This window comes from Dioscorea cayenensis, chromosome 9 (assembly GCF_009730915.1).
Source record: "Dioscorea cayenensis subsp. rotundata cultivar TDr96_F1 chromosome 9, TDr96_F1_v2_PseudoChromosome.rev07_lg8_w22 25.fasta, whole genome shotgun sequence".
Taxonomy (NCBI): Eukaryota; Viridiplantae; Streptophyta; class Magnoliopsida; order Dioscoreales; family Dioscoreaceae; genus Dioscorea; species Dioscorea cayenensis.
In genome coordinates, this window is record NC_052479.1 from 17,790,268 (window position 1) to 17,810,703 (window position 20,436).

The 20,436-nt window shown below is 40.1% G+C and overlaps 1 non-coding gene across 1 annotated transcript; it reads left to right on the plus strand.

Annotated features, from left to right (window-relative positions):
- The first annotated feature begins 18,831 nt into the window (after nt 1-18,831).
- Nucleotides 18,832-18,938, plus strand: LOC120269637. The gene has a single exon (XR_005539282.1). It is a non-coding gene; the product is annotated as a small nucleolar RNA R71 (small nucleolar RNA).
- The last annotated feature ends 1,498 nt before the right edge of the window (nt 18,939-20,436 follow it).

A 20,436-nucleotide genomic window follows, 5' to 3' on the forward strand; every position in this document is an offset into this window, starting at 1 on the left:
GATGTAGTTCGACATGTTGTTCTCATGTTACTTGATACGAAATACCTAATATATATAGATATTACTTCCAAATACGACCAATGAAACGCTATATAAACAGAACATTCACCTTGGAATGGAAGAATGATGACCTATGGAAGATTTCCCGCCATAATTAATCCTCATACTGATAAATATAGAATAAACTTCCTTATTGTAGAGCCAGAAATATTTGCACTATGACTCCATTGAGACTATTCATGATCAGATAATAAACCATAAGTATGCTTTAACAGAAGATTATTTTTTCTTTTACATTTGATTTTAAATATTATTGTCATATATTTTCTTCTTTAACATGCACTATTGAAGAGCATTTCAGGAAGAAGCTTGAGTGACATGGCATACACACTAACTCATATCTGAGGTTATCCAAAACAATGATGGATAATTTGGATTGCTCCAGAGTTTGTTTGATGTGGTTTATCGGAGCAAGGAGTTGAATGATGAAAGGTTATCTCTGATCGGATGTCCGCATGTGTGGCTAGGTATGGTACACGTATTGTGGATGATGGTATTATCTGGACCATCAAATAAAGAATATGACTAAAGAAGCGCACGAAATTGAAACACAATTGTGCTTGCAAAATGAAAACCCGTATGCAAGATGTATCCGCGGATATTTAGTTATGATTGAACAATAGCACTAAGATACTATGACCCATTAGAACTACTGAAGATATAGTTGTTGCCCCATATGCTACATAGATCCACATAGCTAACCGGAGTAAAGAATTACTTCTTGATTTAACTGAAACAATTTGAAAAAAGAACAATGGTGGACATAAGACATTTAGGTTTAAGCAGATATTGTAACTTGGAACAACTTCGGATGACTTTCTTATTTATTGTTTTGTATAGTGTGATGGATATAAATACTTTAATATTTAGACTTACTTTTCCTTTCAAATAATGAAATATAGTTTTAGTTTATAATGGGTTTTAGTACTTTCAATTTACTATTTGCTTGGATCACCTTTGAAATACATGAACGTTTTAATCTTTGGTTATGACCCTTTGGAATTTTCTTCTTTGAAAACCTTGAGTTTTAGTGTTACACTTTTGTTTTGATAACGAATTTTATTTATAGGTCACCGAGAACAATTTTTTCTTTGGTTTTCTTATATATTAAACTGTTTCAATTTTTCTCTAACAATCTTCAAAATTTATATACCAGCCATATATATATACTAGTATCATTAAACCAAAACAAAGGATGGTGGTATTCAAAACCAAAGAGATGGTATAAAAACAATTAAATGCGATTACTCATGACATGACCATGCTATACGACTTCTTGGCATCGACTGCAATATAAGTCATGAACTCTCAAATATAGCTTTGATTCCAGTCCTCCTCTTTTCTTGGTCGATGGAAGTCTCTTCTTTTGAGATGGAGTGGGCTAAATACTGAGAGATGTCAATCCTCATCCACATCGGTCTTGTCGTGATGCTGGTACGAATATTTGGCTCTCATAAGTTACTTTGCTACAATGTGGCACGTCGTGGTAGGCTTCCACAGCGATGAATGTTTATATATCGGTTTATAAGTGTACGAGTAAAGCATGAGTTGACAAGGAGACGTACACCTCACTTGGCGGCAAAACTAGGTGATTCGTGACCGGCATGGGTGACCTGCTTGTCCACGACTTCCAGAAAATATCATCATCGGATACTGACCTGCTGACTAAGCATACGCTCGCCGATGAGTGTTTTCAATCGTCTTCGTGAATCTCCGGGTAAGATGGGTTTCCGTTTCATGGGTTCTCACACGCTTGTACATGGGTTCATCAGCTTGACCCTACGCGAGTGAGGGGTGACATTCAGAGAATAAACACTACTCTTGCAGATATAACAAAAACCATGGCAAGCCTACAGTATTAGACACCACGCTGCAAATAAGGAGACACTAGAAATAACTATTATCTCGAGAAATGCAAAAATGAATAACATGCTAAAACTATACACCAAAAGCAAATGCAAAATAACAAAAGCGCCAGTACACGTACAGGTTTCAAAACCACATGGTGAAGATAAAAATCATGACACATTAAATATATCTCTCCTTGAGAATGTTTGAGAAATAATTATATTCACGAATTTGAAATAGAGCGACAACTATCGCTGAAGTATGCAGTCAAATTGTTTGTACAGCCATACCTTATCAACATGTCCAACCCGTATTACGGATAGTGGGCGATACGTTGCCTCTAATCACGCATTGAAAGACTACTGCGATATTTGAATACATCTCACGACTGCTGTCCACTAAATAAAGTAATTGCACCTAGCATCATATCAAACTTTTGAATGTCCAATTATGGGCCTATGTTGTTATGTCCCATGAAGCTTGCTTTTACCGCAGTTGCATCATACTACGAGGATATGCATGTATGTCACCCGATCTTGACAATCAAAGCTCCAACACTCATCTTTTAATCCGCTTTCCCTAGGAGACCATTAGCCTATCAAAGTTTGCTTTTAAATGCCATAGCGGTGATGGCGGGGTAGAAGGGAAGAAGACTTTGGTAATGGCATTAACAAGTCCCTTAGAATGAGTGCGAAATAATTGTACTCTAGTTCATGTAGTGAGTCATCTTGACCCTTATATTGCATCACCCAAAGTGGAAATAGACCACGTCAGGTTATACGCCAAAGTTTCATTATAACCTTCGCTACGTCCTTTGGAGTTCAGCCTAGTAGGATACCACCATATTTACCCTAGCAAATGTGTACCGTCAGAAGAATAGCATGGGTCTAAAACCACCTTAAATTTAAGCCTTAAAGAGATGTATAAAAGTAAACATGCTTAAAGCGTTTCGTCCCTCTCAATGGCCAGCGATGCTGCTACATGGGTTGGTCTCTCGGAAACCTTACACGCATACCATGATTAGCGGATCATAACTTGCAGCGTATACTACTTGGAGAAAGTCCCTTTGCTGTATGTACTGCCATCGAGGCTTGTTTGTATGGTAGCCGAATGCCATGAGTCGCACAATATATCGCGCTATGTCCACGGCCGGTATGAGAGGGGCGATCTAGCAATTTCACTTATTACTTGCCTACTAACGCATTTTACGAAGCCCTCAATTACGAGATGTTGTGCGATTACCCCCAACCCGTGTATGATTATTTTGAGTTGTTTTGATTCCGTACATGTGGGGAGGTTGCACTCTCTCTTAAGGCGACGGACATGCCATTGACATAACTCTGAGCAACACATGTGACGTAACTCTATCTCTATCATTTTGTAACTGAAGTTGAAAGTGCGGTTAATGGCTTGAGTGCGCTCAATGCATCCTTGAAATCTTTCCATTTGAAGCTTTGCCCAACCATGAAAATTTGGCCACATATCTTGCTTCGAAGACTTGCTTATAGTTATGGCTGCACTCCATGTGTCACTAAGCGGCAAGGTCGGCGATGTATTTCTGGGCATGTTTGTATCCTTGTTATATAGCATTCGGTAAATGAGTTAGTAAAGGTAAATAAACACCAATAATTTAAAAGCTGATTAGATTATGGCGAGATAGCTGACAATAGAAGGAAACTAATGGCTACAAAATGAAAACTAATATCAAACAAAGCGATACTATACAAAACACATATTAATGACTACATGTCACAGCAGAAACATAATGCGAAATCATTTGCCACATTCTACATGAGGTGGAAAAGCCAAAAGAATAAGACTACATTGGCAGCATTTTGGTGAAGTAAGGAGTGGCTACTCCCATTGTTTCGTTCACAATCTCTATGATCATGTCCACCACGCGGCCTTTTTGAATATATGAGTGAGACATTACACGTCTTTGAAAGTCGCCATATTACGAGGCTAATAGAGCCACATTGTCTTGTGCTCGTCAAATGCGGGATATACTTTACTCACACTATAGGAGGTTCGAGGCCCAATATGTGCATATCTCCTTATATAATGCTATACGCCCATCTAATAGTCAAGAAAGTGAAATCCAACACATAACTATCCCCTTTATACTTCACAGCTTACTATAAAACATATCCATGAGAGGGCTATATTGAGAAAACTACTATAGATGATGGACCGATGAAGCGTGCCAATGCTCGGGAGGCGTCATAGATTAGTAAAACATATCAATAAGACCCAAGATATGCACGCCCAGTGGGGATCTGAGAATACCTTCACACATTCTTTTGGAATAGAGCACATGTCAAGTGTACAGCACCACCGAGCAGAGTAAATAGAGATGGAGTTATAAAGAGAAGAGATCATTCAGCCAATGCCAAGAGGAAGAAAAGAAAATGAGAAATGAAGAGATGCAAGCTTCTGACGGGACAGGTGAGGAAGAAAGACTTTTGGGGCGTATGAAAGTACAGAGCAACATACTTGCTTTGACAGACATGAAGCGTGCGAGTTTCTCTCCGTAAGCAAGGAGTAATGTGTGGTATTTCAAAAATACTAAGCGGGTAAAGATGCATGGAGGATGAAATGGAAAGAGGATAGGAGGGACTCACAGGTGTATATTTCGATCAAAGGGACTGCTTGGGATAGTATGAAAATTTAGAGGAGACTAACGTAGTAATCCTAAATTAAATAGCTTAGTCTGATTCGATAAATATTATTATACCACATGATGTTATTACTATTGTAAATAAAGAAAGTATTTTAATCTAAATTTTATTTTGAAAATTTATATTACTCATTATTATGTCACAAAAGTATGTAGATTAAATTTAACAAATAGAGTTTTTATAAAATATACTAATAATTGATTGTTGTAGCAGAAATCTATAAATATACAGAATTTATTGGTTATTTCATTTTCTAGTCAGCTACAAACATAAAAGACATGCACATGTATACTGCTCTATATATATGTAAGGGTAAGAATTATATAAAGAAAATAAAAGAAAACATTTTCTTTATATTTTCTTAACCGAATAATTAGAAAACAAATATAAACACCACAACCCACAAAACATATAGCGACTCTTTTGTCATATATTTTTAGTTTTAACATAATTTTTATTTATTTTACTGACTTCATCAAGGTGGATGATTAGTAGCTCAGTTCCCTACCTGCATTATTACATGTAAATACTAATTTTAATTGTTCTTCCCACAATATATATATACCACTTGTAATATTATTTTATTTTTATTTGTTGCATTTTTCAACTTATCATATCATAGTAAAGCATTTTCTACAAATGATTATATGTATACTATTGAGTCACATTTAGCGTCATTAAAATTTAAGTTCAAGCAATAACTCCAGATAAAATATAATAAAGTACATTTTCACAAAAAAATCAATAAATTTAATATATCATCAATTATTATTTAAGAATATTTGAGAATATGAATTATGAATAAATATAAATTAGTAATTAAAATAACCACACTGTCAAGTACAACTTATCTATTGTGGTGGTATTTTATAGATTTAAAAGTGTAACGTACACAATTTCAAATCCATACAACCCAAAATTTTAAAAATTAAATTCAATTAATTCAAACTAATTTACAGCGTATGTTTGTAGTTCCCGGCATGGTGTATATGTATTTGGTTTATCACTCAATCACTCATGTATGGCATGCACACACACACAATGCGAAAACAATACCAGAGAAAGAAGATGCGATTTGTTGCTGAGTTTGGCACACGAGCTTACACCACATCGTGGAGGGTCGAGCTTGAGATATGACAATCCTTCAGGAAGGAATAACAATGAGTGCAACTCTATTACTCATCACTTACAAAGAGATCAGCAGCTCTCTCTACATTTGCGGGATGACCGCTCTCACTTACCACACACTTGGGTCTCTTTCTAGAGTGCGCTCTGTCTAAATCTCAAAATAGCGGTCTTTTATATAAAGCGTTTCCTTCCACCTTGAATTCTCGCATTCTCTTTTAGAATCTCAAGTGAACGCCTAACGACTCTCATCTAAACTTGAACATTGGAACTCTGTGAGGTGGGCTTTAGGCTGGCAGCCCTGTTGATTAGGGATGGCCAATGACGGGTGGGGTGAGAGTGCAGGGTGGGTTGCCTCCCCATCCACACCGCAATAACCTAACTCATACCCTTTCCGCCGTATATTTAAATATGCAATAGTTTGTTATAAAACTAGGAGCTGATTGGACATTTTTCTCAAAAGCTCCATAATATTAAAATAAAGCATTAGAAATTTCAATCAATTTAAAATATACCAAGTAGGGAATTAAAAGCATCGATCAAAGAACCGATATATTTTTGCATGCACAGAATTTATATTTCTACTTCTAGTCGGGTTCGAGTTTAGAGTTCGGGGTTGATGCTCGGGATCATTACCGCCCACTCTCTCTTTTATATTAGTCGGGGTTCTACACGACCCGAAACGGTGAATTGCAAACGGTTTTCTCTGTCAGAGCTCGAGATTAGGCCAAGTCGAGATCCGGGTTTAAGGATAATTGTCATCCCTACACGGCCCAGTCTGGCGAGTTTAGCTGGCTCGTGCAGGCGGCCTTGCGAGTGGTCCAACCCTCTCGGTTTGCATGTTTAAGCCCGTCTGATGAAACGCTATCGAGGCTCTTTCTGCCATCGACTAGCCGCCTCTCCTCACATCTATGTGAGTGGGTCCCTCTCCCGGAGATCAGCACCAAAGGCAGCGTCTCCATCTCTCACCAAAGATAGTCTTCAAAAATCTTCAAAATCTTTCTTTCGAAACTTAATCTTCATTTCATCCAAAATTGATTTTCAATATCTTCAAGCATGATCTTCATTCATCAAGAAGCCAGAGGCGATCGTCTCGAAATATATGCTCTTGCCAAAAGTAGCTTTGTGTAAATCGTTTGGCTATGCCTCTATATGGACATGATCTTTATTGCTGCACTTACCAAAGAGGTGGCAGCCTCTTTAGACTATCGCCATGGTCTTCAAGAAGAACTTCCTAAATCACGATTACCAAATATAGATTTTTTCAAGACTAGGCTTTTAAGGCTTCTTGTCATCATTTCTCTTTGCCATATCACCATGTACCTTATCAACACCATGTCATCTTATTTGCACCATTACTTTACGTATCATCTTCTACATCAAATAATACCAATTATAATTACTCCAGCTCTTATAGCATCAGAGGCCATCTATGTGTCTTTTTGAGGCTCTTACACCCTCTTCATTGTCTCATATCTCCGTTTTCTGGAATTTAAAAGATGTCTTCCATATATTCACTTTACTTCAAAGATGTTGAATACTTTTGTTTTGTTTTTATTTTCTTTAACAAAAAAAAAAAAATGCTTTCAAAAAAACTTAGCTATGATATATTAAAGAAAACCAATTTATAAATATTTCTTTAAAAATAAACACCTAATTTAGATGATATAGGATGTGCCCCATATAAATAAAAAAGTACTCTACAGATAAATAAAATAAAATGTCTGCTAGACAATTGATTTTTCATGGTGTAACAGTTTTAATTTTTATTTTTCTAAGGTTGACTTTGTTCATAGAAGCCTTTTGATTAAAATTTTAATAGAAAATCTATTGGTTTATAAAATATAAAAAAATAAATACCACTCTAAAATATTACATGTAAGTGAATTTTATTTATATCAAGTTTAATTCAAATAACTTTTATGATTAAATAAAATTTTATGTTTCGAACAAAATAAATTAATCTCGAGTTTTTACATTAGAATGAACTAAATAGTTTTATTAACAAAAAATCACTAATAGTTACTCTTTAAACAAGAATTTGCTTAATATGTTTGTGGTTTATTACGAACACGTTTTAGATTTTTTAATCAGATCAACCTTATCTTTTGTATTTTTTACATTAAATGATGATAAGATTTAAAATTATATTATAATTAATAATTTTTAATTATTTTATTTTTTGTTTATGCCCTTCAAAACTATACTGTTTGTTTACTAGATCTTCAGAAATTTCTAATTTATTAGCATACCCTCATAAAAGAGTTGATTAATTTATAGTAAACTGATTTTCTCTAACCCAACTGTGGGCCGGGTCCTTTAAAATGTCAAAGGTGCCCTCATCCTCCCTTCTTGATTTCTCTGCCTCAACTCTTTAAACTTATTTTATAGAGCAGAAGAATCTTATGAAATAATACCAGTGCTTAACATTATAAGCTATAAGCCATACTTATGATAGCCACTATAATTCAAAATGTCATTTATTATTTAATTAAATAAAACTCATATTAATCATGATTACTACATATCTAACTGATATGGCAATTGCTTCATGTCTTTTAGCTTCTGGTGATAGAGGGTGATTCAGTGACAGTAAATCATTAGAGTGCATGGTTCTGGGATGTTGTTGGTGTAAAGCACTCTGGTGGCATGAGTTTATTTTGATCAAAGTGAGCTGGCAACCTTTGTGGCGTGGTATGAAATAGCCGCTGGGAAGCATGTTGCAGTCTTGGATTGATTTCTTGGGAGATTTTGGTGGAGCTATTTTCGGTGTGTGTTTACTAACCCAAGGGTAAAAGATCTTATCAAATATCATATTGAAATTTAAGTTGGAAGCTAAATAAGGATGGATTCTAATTGGAAGAAGCGTATAATGCGTTATGATTGAAGACTATTAGTGTTGCTGAATTTGAAGAAACTTGTAATATGTTGATTGAAGATTATTAAAGGTATGATTGGAGATACCACAGCTGATATAATTGTGGTATAATTGATGAAGATCTATTTTTGGGAAAATTTGAAGGAAGGTCAAACTTGAGTGAATTGAGAATTAAGTTTGGATAGGCTAGCGAGAAAGGCGCACAAAGTGGGTGTGCCTCTTCTGGGGGAATTGCGTGGTGAGGCGGGAGATCTAGACTGGTTGCTGGTAGTCAAGATCGGAAGATCTAGTTATATCTGACTCGGGACTAAGCACTGGTGGTGGATTCTTCCGAGGGTGGTTTGGCAACCGAGCGAGAACTTCAGGTCAACACAGTCAGGACTATTGACAAGCGACCCTTGCGTGTGACCCACTGCTGTGGTTGTAATTAATAAATCCGGTGGGTGGGGAGATGATATCCACGGGAGTGGTGGTCCATCCTTCAATTGCTATATGCGTGAGAAGTGTGACAGTAGATGGTAGTATAAAATGTCATGAAAACTAAGATAAAAAAGAAACAAGAGATGAGAGGCAAAAGTAAGTGAGGTAAGCAATCGATGAGGAAGTAGGGGTACTCGGGGAGATATCCATGGGATTAACACAGAGTGCAGAGATAAACTCATTATGCTTATAATCAGTGCTCAGTAGTGGAAATTTTTAAATAGATAGCTCTGTATGCGGGTAACAATCTCAACACCTCCTGTTGTGTAAGTAGCATGGGTTCTGGGAATCCAAGTAGTAAACCCTCTTCCTGTTATAGGCCCCATGTTTTGGTCGATGAAGGCCCTAGTCACATCCCAAGCCCCAGGATGTAGAGAGTGCTGGCGGCTTCACTCTTCCATAGCTAAGCTTGATGGAGTTCATCCTCAAGACTTTATCTCGCGCGACCACGAGAACTCGGGAAATGGAGGGGTGGGATAAATTACACAGGAGGGAGAGGGGACTCAGCATGAAATCATCCTCTCAGCCTGTAAATCAAGCGACTATCTAGCCTCATGAGCAGCAGCTAACCACAATGGTTACCAAGATGGACTTTCAGTCTAGTATGCTCAGGAGAAATCATTCCCAGCGCTAGTTGGAACTCCAATTCGACACTCGATGGAGAATAATAAAGATCGATACTACAGGTTCAGTCAAGTACCCCACAGGGGTTTAGCTCTCCATGGAGCACAATATAATCAATAATGAAATCAAAAGTAAAAACAAGTGTTCTATAGCCCCTCAAATTGCGATAACATTGATGGTCTTTTGTGGGTATAGAGTCTCCAAGGTCCCCTTATCAGGAAAAACAGGCACAACTACTTGGGATCTATCTTTGGCAAAGCTGCACAACCTTCTTCTAGAGTGAATCGCGGTGTGAGATCCCTCAAACCCTCCGAAAGGCTTGCTGAAGCCTCTCCCAGACAAAATTGTTACTCAAGCGATGGAAAAGTAGAAAGAGGGAAAAGGATTCCACAATGGGTTGAATCATGACTTAAATAGAAATTTGGAGATCAATTTGCGCCTGTGGATCCACAGACTGTGGAATTCCACCTTGGGGAATTTCCCTTGTGTAGATTATCAGAAGTCCTGTTTAATTTGGTGTAATGTTGGCAATACGATGCCACTAAGTCGTATTTCTGACACTTTCTGATACCAAACAGAAACCTCGCAATTCACACTTTTGTCGAAAGCGTATTAGCGAGCTGCATTATGCCATAGTCACCAACTCTGCTTCAATCAAAAGGCTTCCATTGGTGGGAAGATCTTGTTATTAATGCACAAGTCATGATCTTGCAAATGTATGTATACGCCTTTGTACTTGTATTTCATTTATAATAGATTAGAATTATTTTAGTTGACACACATTCACGCCTTTAGAGTCCCACTTGTCGCCGCATTTGTTCCTTAGATTCCGCAAATGTCCATTTCGATCTGCTTTGAGCTACCTATATGCAGCTTCACAACCACCATCATAAGCAGACACAAATAATAACATTAAGCGAGTTAAACCTACTAAAGTAATGCTCATCTGGAAAGGCACTTAGCATTTTATCCTACATATTAAAACTCCCCATAGTAGCTTCCATCTCGCTTCCTGCGAAATACACATTGAAACATAGAAGAAGAAATCTTAAAGAAGTGCTTTCGGCCTTAGGTTCACCAAAGAGCTTGTACAGAGAGCATTCTACAAGTAGGAAATTTCAACGAATAAGAAAATCAATGCTCTGGCGAGCTTCGAATAAAAAGGACAACAAACTGTACGAAATTGTATGGTGTGTGTAAACTCACTCGATTCAATCCAAGTATACTCCTCAAGTCCTAAATACAAGGAACTTATTTATCTACAAAACATAACAAAATAAAAGGATGGTAGTAGCTTCACACATCCTCTAAGGTAGCCCATTCCTAAGCCCGCTGGTGGCTTTTCACACTTCGGATGGTAGCTCTTTCTCTTAGGGGTTGTTGCTTTCACTCCATATAGGGCATCTTTCTCTCATTCAGGTCATAACTAGTATCAACCTTAGGAGTAGCTACATCGACATGGTGGTAGCTCTTTCCACTAATGCACAAACAATAATTTTTTTTTTTTAGCGGAATTAACAAATAAGTAACACTCATAGTCCTTTAACATTAAGCTTGAAGGTTTCAAAAGGTTTAAAAAGCGGTAGTGAAACAAGTGTAACTCGAAACAAAATTTCTAAATTCAAGTAAAAACTAGAACAAAAGGCTATTCAATGTTAAAATTCTCTAAACTCAAGAATACAATCATTGCAACAGGGTGAACCATGCATTGGCTATATGAGCATATATGTAAATCAAAACTTATATAAAAGACATGTGCAGTAAACTCTCCTCCACACTTAAGTTGTACATTGTCCCCAATGTACACATACCATTTCATTAATAGTGTATATCAATTAGAACTGTAGCCGGAAGAAGCAATCGGAACAATATACGACTCCTAGTATTGCATGTGATGGAGCTAAATCCTTAGGAGTGATGTTCCAACGGGTTGTGAAGCACACACAGTCAAGTATCAAAACACTTTGGTTGTGTCCATGACTAGTTCTTAATTCCCACACATCACATGCAAGACCATGCATGTACGCATAGGCAGGGGATTCGGTGTAAAAGCTCGGTAAAACAAAACAGCTCTCGAGTATCTAAAGATGAGAGCCGATGGAGTACAACTCGGAGACAACAAAAGCGAAAAATAAAAGACATGCTCGAAAAGGAAAACCTACTGAGTGGTGCAAGTCTAACAACGATACAAAATAAGATAATGCTGTTGGAGAATAAAAACAACGTGCAGTGGCAGGTCTCAGATCACGACTCTGGCTCATTCGTTTGCGTCGGATAATCAAAGGTCTCGAGTGGAAATGGTAATGGTGAAATTTGTGGTCGGGCCATGAGGGTCCCAGCGTCTCGGAACAAATGATGAGGCATCATCTCGCCAAGAGTCGTGTCTATCGTATCAAAAGCGCGCTACAAACTCCTCCGTGTCTTTGGGCGGCCTCGTGGTAGCCCAAACCTCGGCGTATCTTCGTCAGCGTGCTCTACACGCCTCTCGAGCCTCTCAAAGTGATCGCCAGGCTCGAGACGGTGAAAAACTCATGGCATCAGCGTGGTGGCTCGTCCAGTGCGAGCGCCTCCGCCTCCATCGGTGCGGTGATCAGACTGAGGCGGCAGAGGAAGCGATTAGCATCAATCACCCTCACCCTCGAGTGTGGCATGTGTAATCAAAGCATATACTCCTGACTGACGCCCCGCGAACCATCGGCACATTTTATCGCCTCTATGCGGGGAGGCGGGTATACTTGCCTTTCTCGATCCCTCAAATTGTGTCCGTGAGACCCATACTCATAACCAGTCTACCGTAATGTAGCCCGTAGAATATCACCCTAACCGGCTACATCGACTCGACGTTGTATATACTCGCATTAAGACCATGTCCAAGGTGGATGGGCGTGCTCAGAGATCATCAAGTAAAGATATAGCAGCCTCGCCTCGCTCAGACGCCAGCGTCGTGCACTCTACAGCTAGCTCAGTCGACTTGCCGTTTGCAATAGCATGCAAGTATCGGATGCTCGTCAAGAAAGGCATGTGGCCTTGAAACTCCCGCGCTCCATCTTGCGCCCGATCGCGTAACATTTGCCGAGTCTGCTGCGGGTCAAGGGTGTCGCGATAACCCATTCGCAGTACGAGCTGCATCTCCTAGCATGTATCCCGTGAATGCCTTGTCGCGTACAACCCAGTAGAATAATATTGAGAGATGCTCATGCTGCAGTGATGCCCAAATGTCTAAACCGATTTGTGACGCGTCAGACATGCCGAATCTCTCGTAAGATCATGGCTAAAACTCGCACGATGACAAAACCTCCGGAGTAAAGTACCTGAATGGTTTCAAAGCTTCCCTAATCGGATAGTAATTACACTCCAACCACCCTCGACCCGAGTTCTCAACCTCATCCAAGCTAACTCGTCCCCGTTGATCGTAAAGTTCCGCTTAATACGCTTGTGTATCTAGGGAAGTGAGTCATCTGGTCTAACCGACGCCATCGAGTAGCGCTCAAGCCGAGGCCTCATGCTCGGGCTCTTTCAAGGCCCGAGTCAAAGCTCCTATCTCATGGCAGCGAACTCTACTGGGATGTTTGTCGGCGCAAATTCCTAGTCCTAGGTGCCATAGGCCCACAAGAATTAAAAGAAATCAAATTAAACGTGGCCACTTGATGAACGATGTGCAGAGGAATCCACTCGCCTTCCTTAAGGGAGACTCCACTGCGCCCGCAGTGGATACACGCGGCGTGAGCATGGCTGACCTCCAAAAGCTCACAAGTGCTGGATCATTATATCCCTCTTTGTAATTTCTTCTAAGCATGCATACCCCTTTTAATTGTAGAGTGAAGCAACGCCACACCAGTGTCGTCGATTAAAATCAAGAATTCACGAGAAAATATGAAAAGCGTACCGGTGATGCGAGAAGATGAAACTTTAAAAATTGGTGAGAAAACGAGTGAAAGCTCAAAATCAAAGGTGTAAAAGGTCGGGAAAGGTGTTAGGAGTGTTCTCGGGTAACTAGAGGTGTGAGGATGAAGAAGTAGTTGAAATATTTTAAGAAATACCTGCGGCTCTTGCGTGTCCTTGATGTGCACGGGCGTCAAGGTGAAGTACGCGCCTGCATGCGTCTCACTTTGGAGACTCCAGACATGCGCATCGCACGCCTATGCACTCGCAAAACACTCAAGTCTCTCTGAGCGCATACACAAGGGCGTGCAGCACCACCGCCGCGTGCGGACCTCGCGGGCATCCACTGCAACGGTGGCTTCTTTGTCCAACCCGCAGAAAACCTGGTGAGTGCTTAATCATTGCAGCCCATTCCCACGGGCATAAACCACTCGCAGGGCCGCTCAGCAGGGGCACTCACTTGACGCTTTCTATGTATTCTCTGGATGGAAGAGAGCTCCTCTGCAAAGATCCATACGGGTGTGCGGTAATCACCCACGCCCTTGTGTTTATCATAGTGTCATCGCTGTGGCAAGTCCATGCGTGTCTTCGGGAGAAAACTCTCTGACTCTGTTTGGAAGACCTCCTTTGTGTGGAAATTATCCATAGGCGTGTGTATAACAAATGAGTCGTTCATAGGTGAATCACGCCTGTGCTCTGGATGAGCTCAGCTAGAAACCCATGGGCGTTTTTGGATGTCTTAGGAAGCGCAAGCTCTGTGAAAAGTTCCTACACATATAAAAACACTCGGGCACTGCTTAGCATGCAGAAATATATAAATATACTGAAACATGCATCGATCAACAATTTTGCCATGACATTTAAACACATGATACGCGAGCTCATCCACAGAGAATCACAGCTGATGCATCAAAACATATCGAAAACACCAACACTCAATGTCTTTATTCTTGCAAACACTAAACTAACAACTAATAAAAGTGATGAAGTGCTTGGGTTTGCCTCCTAAAAGTGCTTTGTTTAGCGTCACTTAGCTTGACATACCTTTTCTTACCTCCACGGGGCTCATGGATGAAAAGTTTCCCATTTACCCATGACTTGAAAACATGATGAACATAACCTCTTGAAGGTAGAAGGAGAGTTGTTGACACGTCCGAATATCGTCGTAAACACGCCTGAGACACGCAGTTGTCGAAGTAATAATTACGTGAGTTGGTAGTCGAATCCACGAGGGAACAAGGCTGCTAGTACTAACTTCTTCTCACCTTTCTAGCCTAATGATAAATGGAAGGTGTGGTGATCTAATGTGCGAAAGAAATGATCTACGGAGGCGAATATGCAAGGATGAAATGGATGGAGATCTCAATCGATGAAAAAGTGGGAAATTATTGAGCTGATGCTCCCTAGGATTGGGTATTAGGTAGCACGTGGATAAGCAAAGTGTTTCTATGAAGAGTAAGTTAAGTTGTGGATATCCAAATATAATTGGATTCGGCATCCCGATCACCAATACTAGTCCCCTCGAGGTCCGGTGGAGAAATGCGCTCGATCTCGACACCTCACACCACATATGACCCCGAAAAAGCACTCTAGGGATTCCAGATGTGTATCGATTCCTAAGATTGATCCAACCCTAATTCCGGTGAAGGATCCTAACCCCCTACAAGGTCCGGTGGAGAAATCTCTCAATCTCATGCCTCACAAATATGGTTGCATAGAGCTTGAGGAGCAGAGATGAATACACTAATCGGAGGGGATAGGGAATGCTCTCTATCTCATGACTCACCTCTCAACCCTCTCAATCTTGAGGTTCTAACCTAATGGAGACTGATGTGGACTTGATTGATGAGCTCAGCTTGCCTACCGGACAAGTGGGATGCGATGACCTAGGCGGGGTCATTTTTGTAATTTCCTAAAGAGGCTAATTTTTGAGGATCGAGGGGACCCCATTAGATGGAAAACAGGTCGACAAGCAAAAAGTCACGGGTTCTTTGTGCAAACTTATGAGTCACACCCTTTTCGGCCAAATTCCATCATCGGACGACCAGATAAATAGTAATTTTGCCGTTTGATGGGAAAGATTTCGCTTTATCGATATCTTGATTTGAAGATCTCTAATTGAGGCGCCGTTTTGGCATTCGCTATGTTTGGTTTTTAATTTTTATTCTATGGTGTCAATCTCGAATTTTCTGTTTTTGAAAAATTTTCGATTTATTTCTCTTTTAGTGTTTCTTGTTAGTCTATTTATTTGTAAGCCTTCGGGCTATGAAGGCAGCTTGAATTTAAAATAAAATTGATATGTTTCTTCCTCTAAATTCCTGGGTATTCTTAGACCAACTAGGATTTAGGTTTCGATTTCGTTGTTGACTTGGGTATTCATAGACTAAACAAGTCCTCAACTATATCCCGCTGCGTCAAGACCTTTCTCTCACCAAGGTAACAAATCATGCAAACCAAATAACCAAAAGATCAATAAGGCAAGCAAGCATTAGACAATCAAGATTTATACTTAATCAAACTCGGATTAAATAGAAACACTAAGCAAATCCACAAAAGATGAGAATCCTAGGGTTCACATGCCCGAATGCCCTCTAGGATTTTAGCTCTCCATGGAGCAACATACAAAACACACCATCAATGAATGAAAGTACATTAAAACCATAGAAATAAACCCCCTTATATATGAGCCGTGGCCTTGATGGAGAGCTTCAACATCTTGAAGGACCCACTCCGAAGCTAGGTTCACCAGTGGCTTCCTTGATGCTATGACGGAGGAGGAATCGATCAAAGTTGGTGATGAAGTGCCTCCAAAGCAGCAAAGACCTCCTCTCCAAACCCTAGCCGTCTCACCCCTCAAGATCCACACAAAAGATGAGAAAGAATAGGGCAAAATGGCTATTTATAGGCCTTAGATCGCGCCTGTCACGTGCCCTCACGCGCCCGTATGGATTTTCCACACGGCCGCGTGGGCTGCAGGAATTTCTTGTGGCCACATGTCTGGGCACATGTCCATGTGGTAGGCTATAAAACTTTTCTCTTTAGGCCACATGTCTGGGCACACGTCCATGTGGTAGGCTATAAAACTTTTCTTCATCAACGTATCTTTGAGAAGTCTTGCAATCTTCACAAAGAGAAGGAACATGAAGATGTGGCTGCCTTTGTGCCCTTCCAACTAGTGAATTGACTTGAATCTTCTTGGAAGTTGGCACACATCTCCATGTTTATGAACTCCTCTCGTGTCTTGGTCCTTGAATTGAACAAGAACTCCCAACATTGTGTCTTTATAGCCTATCTTTGCTTCCTTTTTACTCTTCAAGGTATTCACAACCTATATGCATAAAAGAACACCAAATACACAATATGAGATATAAACTATAGTAAAAATGATGCTCAATGCATATAAAACATATATAAAAATATGTCTACTCAAGCACTTATCAGTTGTCGAGCTTGATACCACTTAGTAAGGGTTTGTCCACCTTGTTCGGTTCTTGCACATACCCAACAACCTTGGAGAATTTCTTGTGTCATCTCCTCGCCCGCTTCATCTTTCAGAGCACCTTCTTCATGATCCCTGGAGTAGATGGTACTTTCTCTTCCAGACCAAGCATCATTACTTCTTCGCTATCCACCTCTTGGTCTAGCAACCTCTTGTATGGGTCCGGATTCAACATTTCCTACACATATTCATCAATTAGTTCATCAGTAGTGTCAAGAAAATATAAAGTATCATCAAAGTTAAGAGAATGTCGCATGGCTTTGGCAAGGCGGTATGTGAGCTTGCCATCTAAAACTCTCAGTGTCAACTCCCCCCGTCCATGTCGATCAATGCCTTGGAAGTGCGCAAGAATGGCCTCCCAAGTATCAAAGGAATATCGGCATCCTCATCGACATCCAACACTATGAATTCTACAAAAAATATGTACTTGTCCACCTTGAAAACCATGTCTTCAATGATGCCCTTCGGATGTCTCGTACATGCGGTCCACCAATTGCAAATTCATCCCAGAGTGGGCCTAGAAGCTTTCCCAAACCTAACTTTTTGAAAGAAAGAGTATGGCATGACATTGATACTAGCCCCACGAGTGCACTTAATGCCATCTCTTCACCAAAGTTGCCAATGTTGCATGAGGATAATGAAGCTTCATGGGTCTTTCTTCTTGATTCGGCATATTCTTTTTGCAAGACTGCCGAATAAGAGGCATCTAAGATCACCGATGCACTCTCTTCCAACATCCTCTTATCGGTTAATAGATCTTTCAAGAACTTAGCATACCAAGGCATTTGAGACAATGCCTCAACGAAAGGAATGTTGATGTGCAATTGCTTGAATAGACCGAAGAACTTTTTGTATTACCCATCGTTTTGGTCGTTCTTTAATCTAGAGGAATAAGGGATTCTTAGCTTATAAGGTGGGGGTGCCACCTCCTTCTCATTAGTTGCTCCCTTCTCAACCTCTACGATCTCCGGTGCTTCAACATTGGACTTCTAACTTGGAAACCTACCTTCAACCTCATGACCACTTCTCAAAGTGATCGCCTTCACATGCTCTCATGGGTTGGTTTTGGTGTTACTCGGTAAGCTTCCTTGTGGTCTTTCTGATAAAGACTTCTCGATTTGCCCCACTTGATTTTCTAGGTTGTGTAATAAAGCAGTGTGGTTGCGAAGTGTAGCCTCGACCGATTGAAACCATGTATCCGATGATTGCACAAATCAGGTCAAGGCTTTCTCTAAGTCGGTCATCCAGGTCTCCAAACCTAAAACTCTATTTTCCATGTTTTGGGGCTTATTGTTGTTGGAAACCCGGTTGTGTTTGCTTCCCTTGGTTACTCCATGAGAAATTTGGGTGATTCCTCCACCATTGGTTGTAGGTGTTGCTATAAGGATTGCCTTGGTTTCTTATTGCATTACCCACAAAGTCAACTTCCTCAATGGATGAAGTACCACCAACGGCTATCGAGCAATCAGATGGGGTATGTCCTCTCCCGCATAAAACACAATTTGTTACAGCTGCCAATCTAGGAGAAGTTGGAGTGTCGAACTTCTTACTTAATGCCTCCGCTTGGGCCGCCAATGATGTAACCACATCGATCTCATGGAGTCCATTGGTAGTTATTCATGGTCATTTCTTCTACTAATTGTCGGGCTTCATCGGGGGTCTTATTCCCCATTGTACCTCCTGCAGCGGCATCTAGAAGTTGTCTTGTACTTGGATTAAACCCGTTGTAAAACGTCTGAATGATCATCCATTCGGGGAATCCATGTTGTGGGCACTTCCGCAAAAGATCCTTGAATCGCTCCCATGTCTTAAACAAGGACTCTAGCTTCATCTGAACAAACAATGATATCTCATTGTGAAGCTTTGCCAATTTCCCCGAAGGAAAGTACTTTGCAACAAAAGCTTTGACCATTTCATTCCATGTCATGATGAATGCTCTTGGAAAAAAATGTAACCACTGCTTAGTCTTTCTTTTAGAGAGAATGGGAAAGCCCTCAATCTAATAGCATCATCAGTAACACTGTTGATCTTCAGTATGTCACAAACTTCCAAGAAGTTCGCAATGTGATTGTTTGGATCCTCATCGGCCAAACCATTGAACTGCATTGACTGCTGTATCATCTGGATGAATGCTGGCTTCAGCTCAAAGATTGGAGCTGTAATCGGGGGTCGCACAATGCTAGATTGTGTCCCCAGTATTGACGGTCTGGCGTAATTAGAGAGTGTTCTATATTGTTCATTCTATTCCGTAATGTTGTCAGATCCTTCAACTTCCAAATCAGCTAGATTCGGCGGTTCTTGCACAGGTTCTTCAAACCTTTTTCTGATTGTACGTTCAAGTTCAGGGTCACCTTTAATTAGTATCGAACGGTTCCCTTTTGTCATAACCTAGAGTTGCACCAAAAGAAAGAAAACAAAATTAGAACAATGATAGGATAAGAAGATATGAAAGAGAATGAATGAATAGCTAAGATTAAAAAGTGTAAAGTATCTCTAAACGCCTACTCCCTGGCAACGGCACCAAAAACTTGACAACGACCCTTGCATGTGACCTGGAAGTGCACGGGTTTATCGAGTAATAAATCCAAGGTGAGTGGGGTATCGTATCCACAGGGAGTAGGGAGTAAAAATACTTAAATTACTACTTAACTACGTGAAAGTGAACAATGATAGTGTTGATAAAATGTAATGAAATCAAAGACAAAAAGAAATAAGAATGAGAGACAAAAGGAAATAAGAGGTAAGGCAGTCGATAGAAGTGGGGTACTCGGGCAATGCTCCCCTAGGATTAATGTTTTAAGTGCAAGACCAACTATTATACTTCCTAATAAATGCTCAATGAGTCTTGGAAATCCTTAAGCACACGGTTTGAAATCTAAGGTCAACCGTGACTAACTCTACACTATGTCCCGTCGGAGAAATCGCTCAGTCTCAACACCTCACACTATGTAAAGTTGCTCAGTCAGAGAAACTGCTACAGTACTTGCTACAGTTCTTCGTTACATTAGCCTGCTACAATACTCGGCCAAAACACTCCCAATTCCACACTTTTCATCGAGGCAACGTAAATGGGCACACGTTTATGCTGTAGATCGCAACTCTTCTTCAATCAAAGCTTTCGTTGGTGAAGATCTTGTTATCAGTACACAAGTCGGGATACTCAAATGTGACTGCCTTTGTTCCCCTCCAACTCATTGTAATGACTTGATTTATGGAGGTTGGCACACATTCACGTATCCTAGAGTCCCACTTCTGTCTTCGTGTTTGTTCCTTCATAGATTCCACCAAAAGCTATGTTGTAAGTTGAATTACAACAGGAGTTGCAACAGCTATTTTTGGAAGGTTCTAAAGTTAGTAGCCGC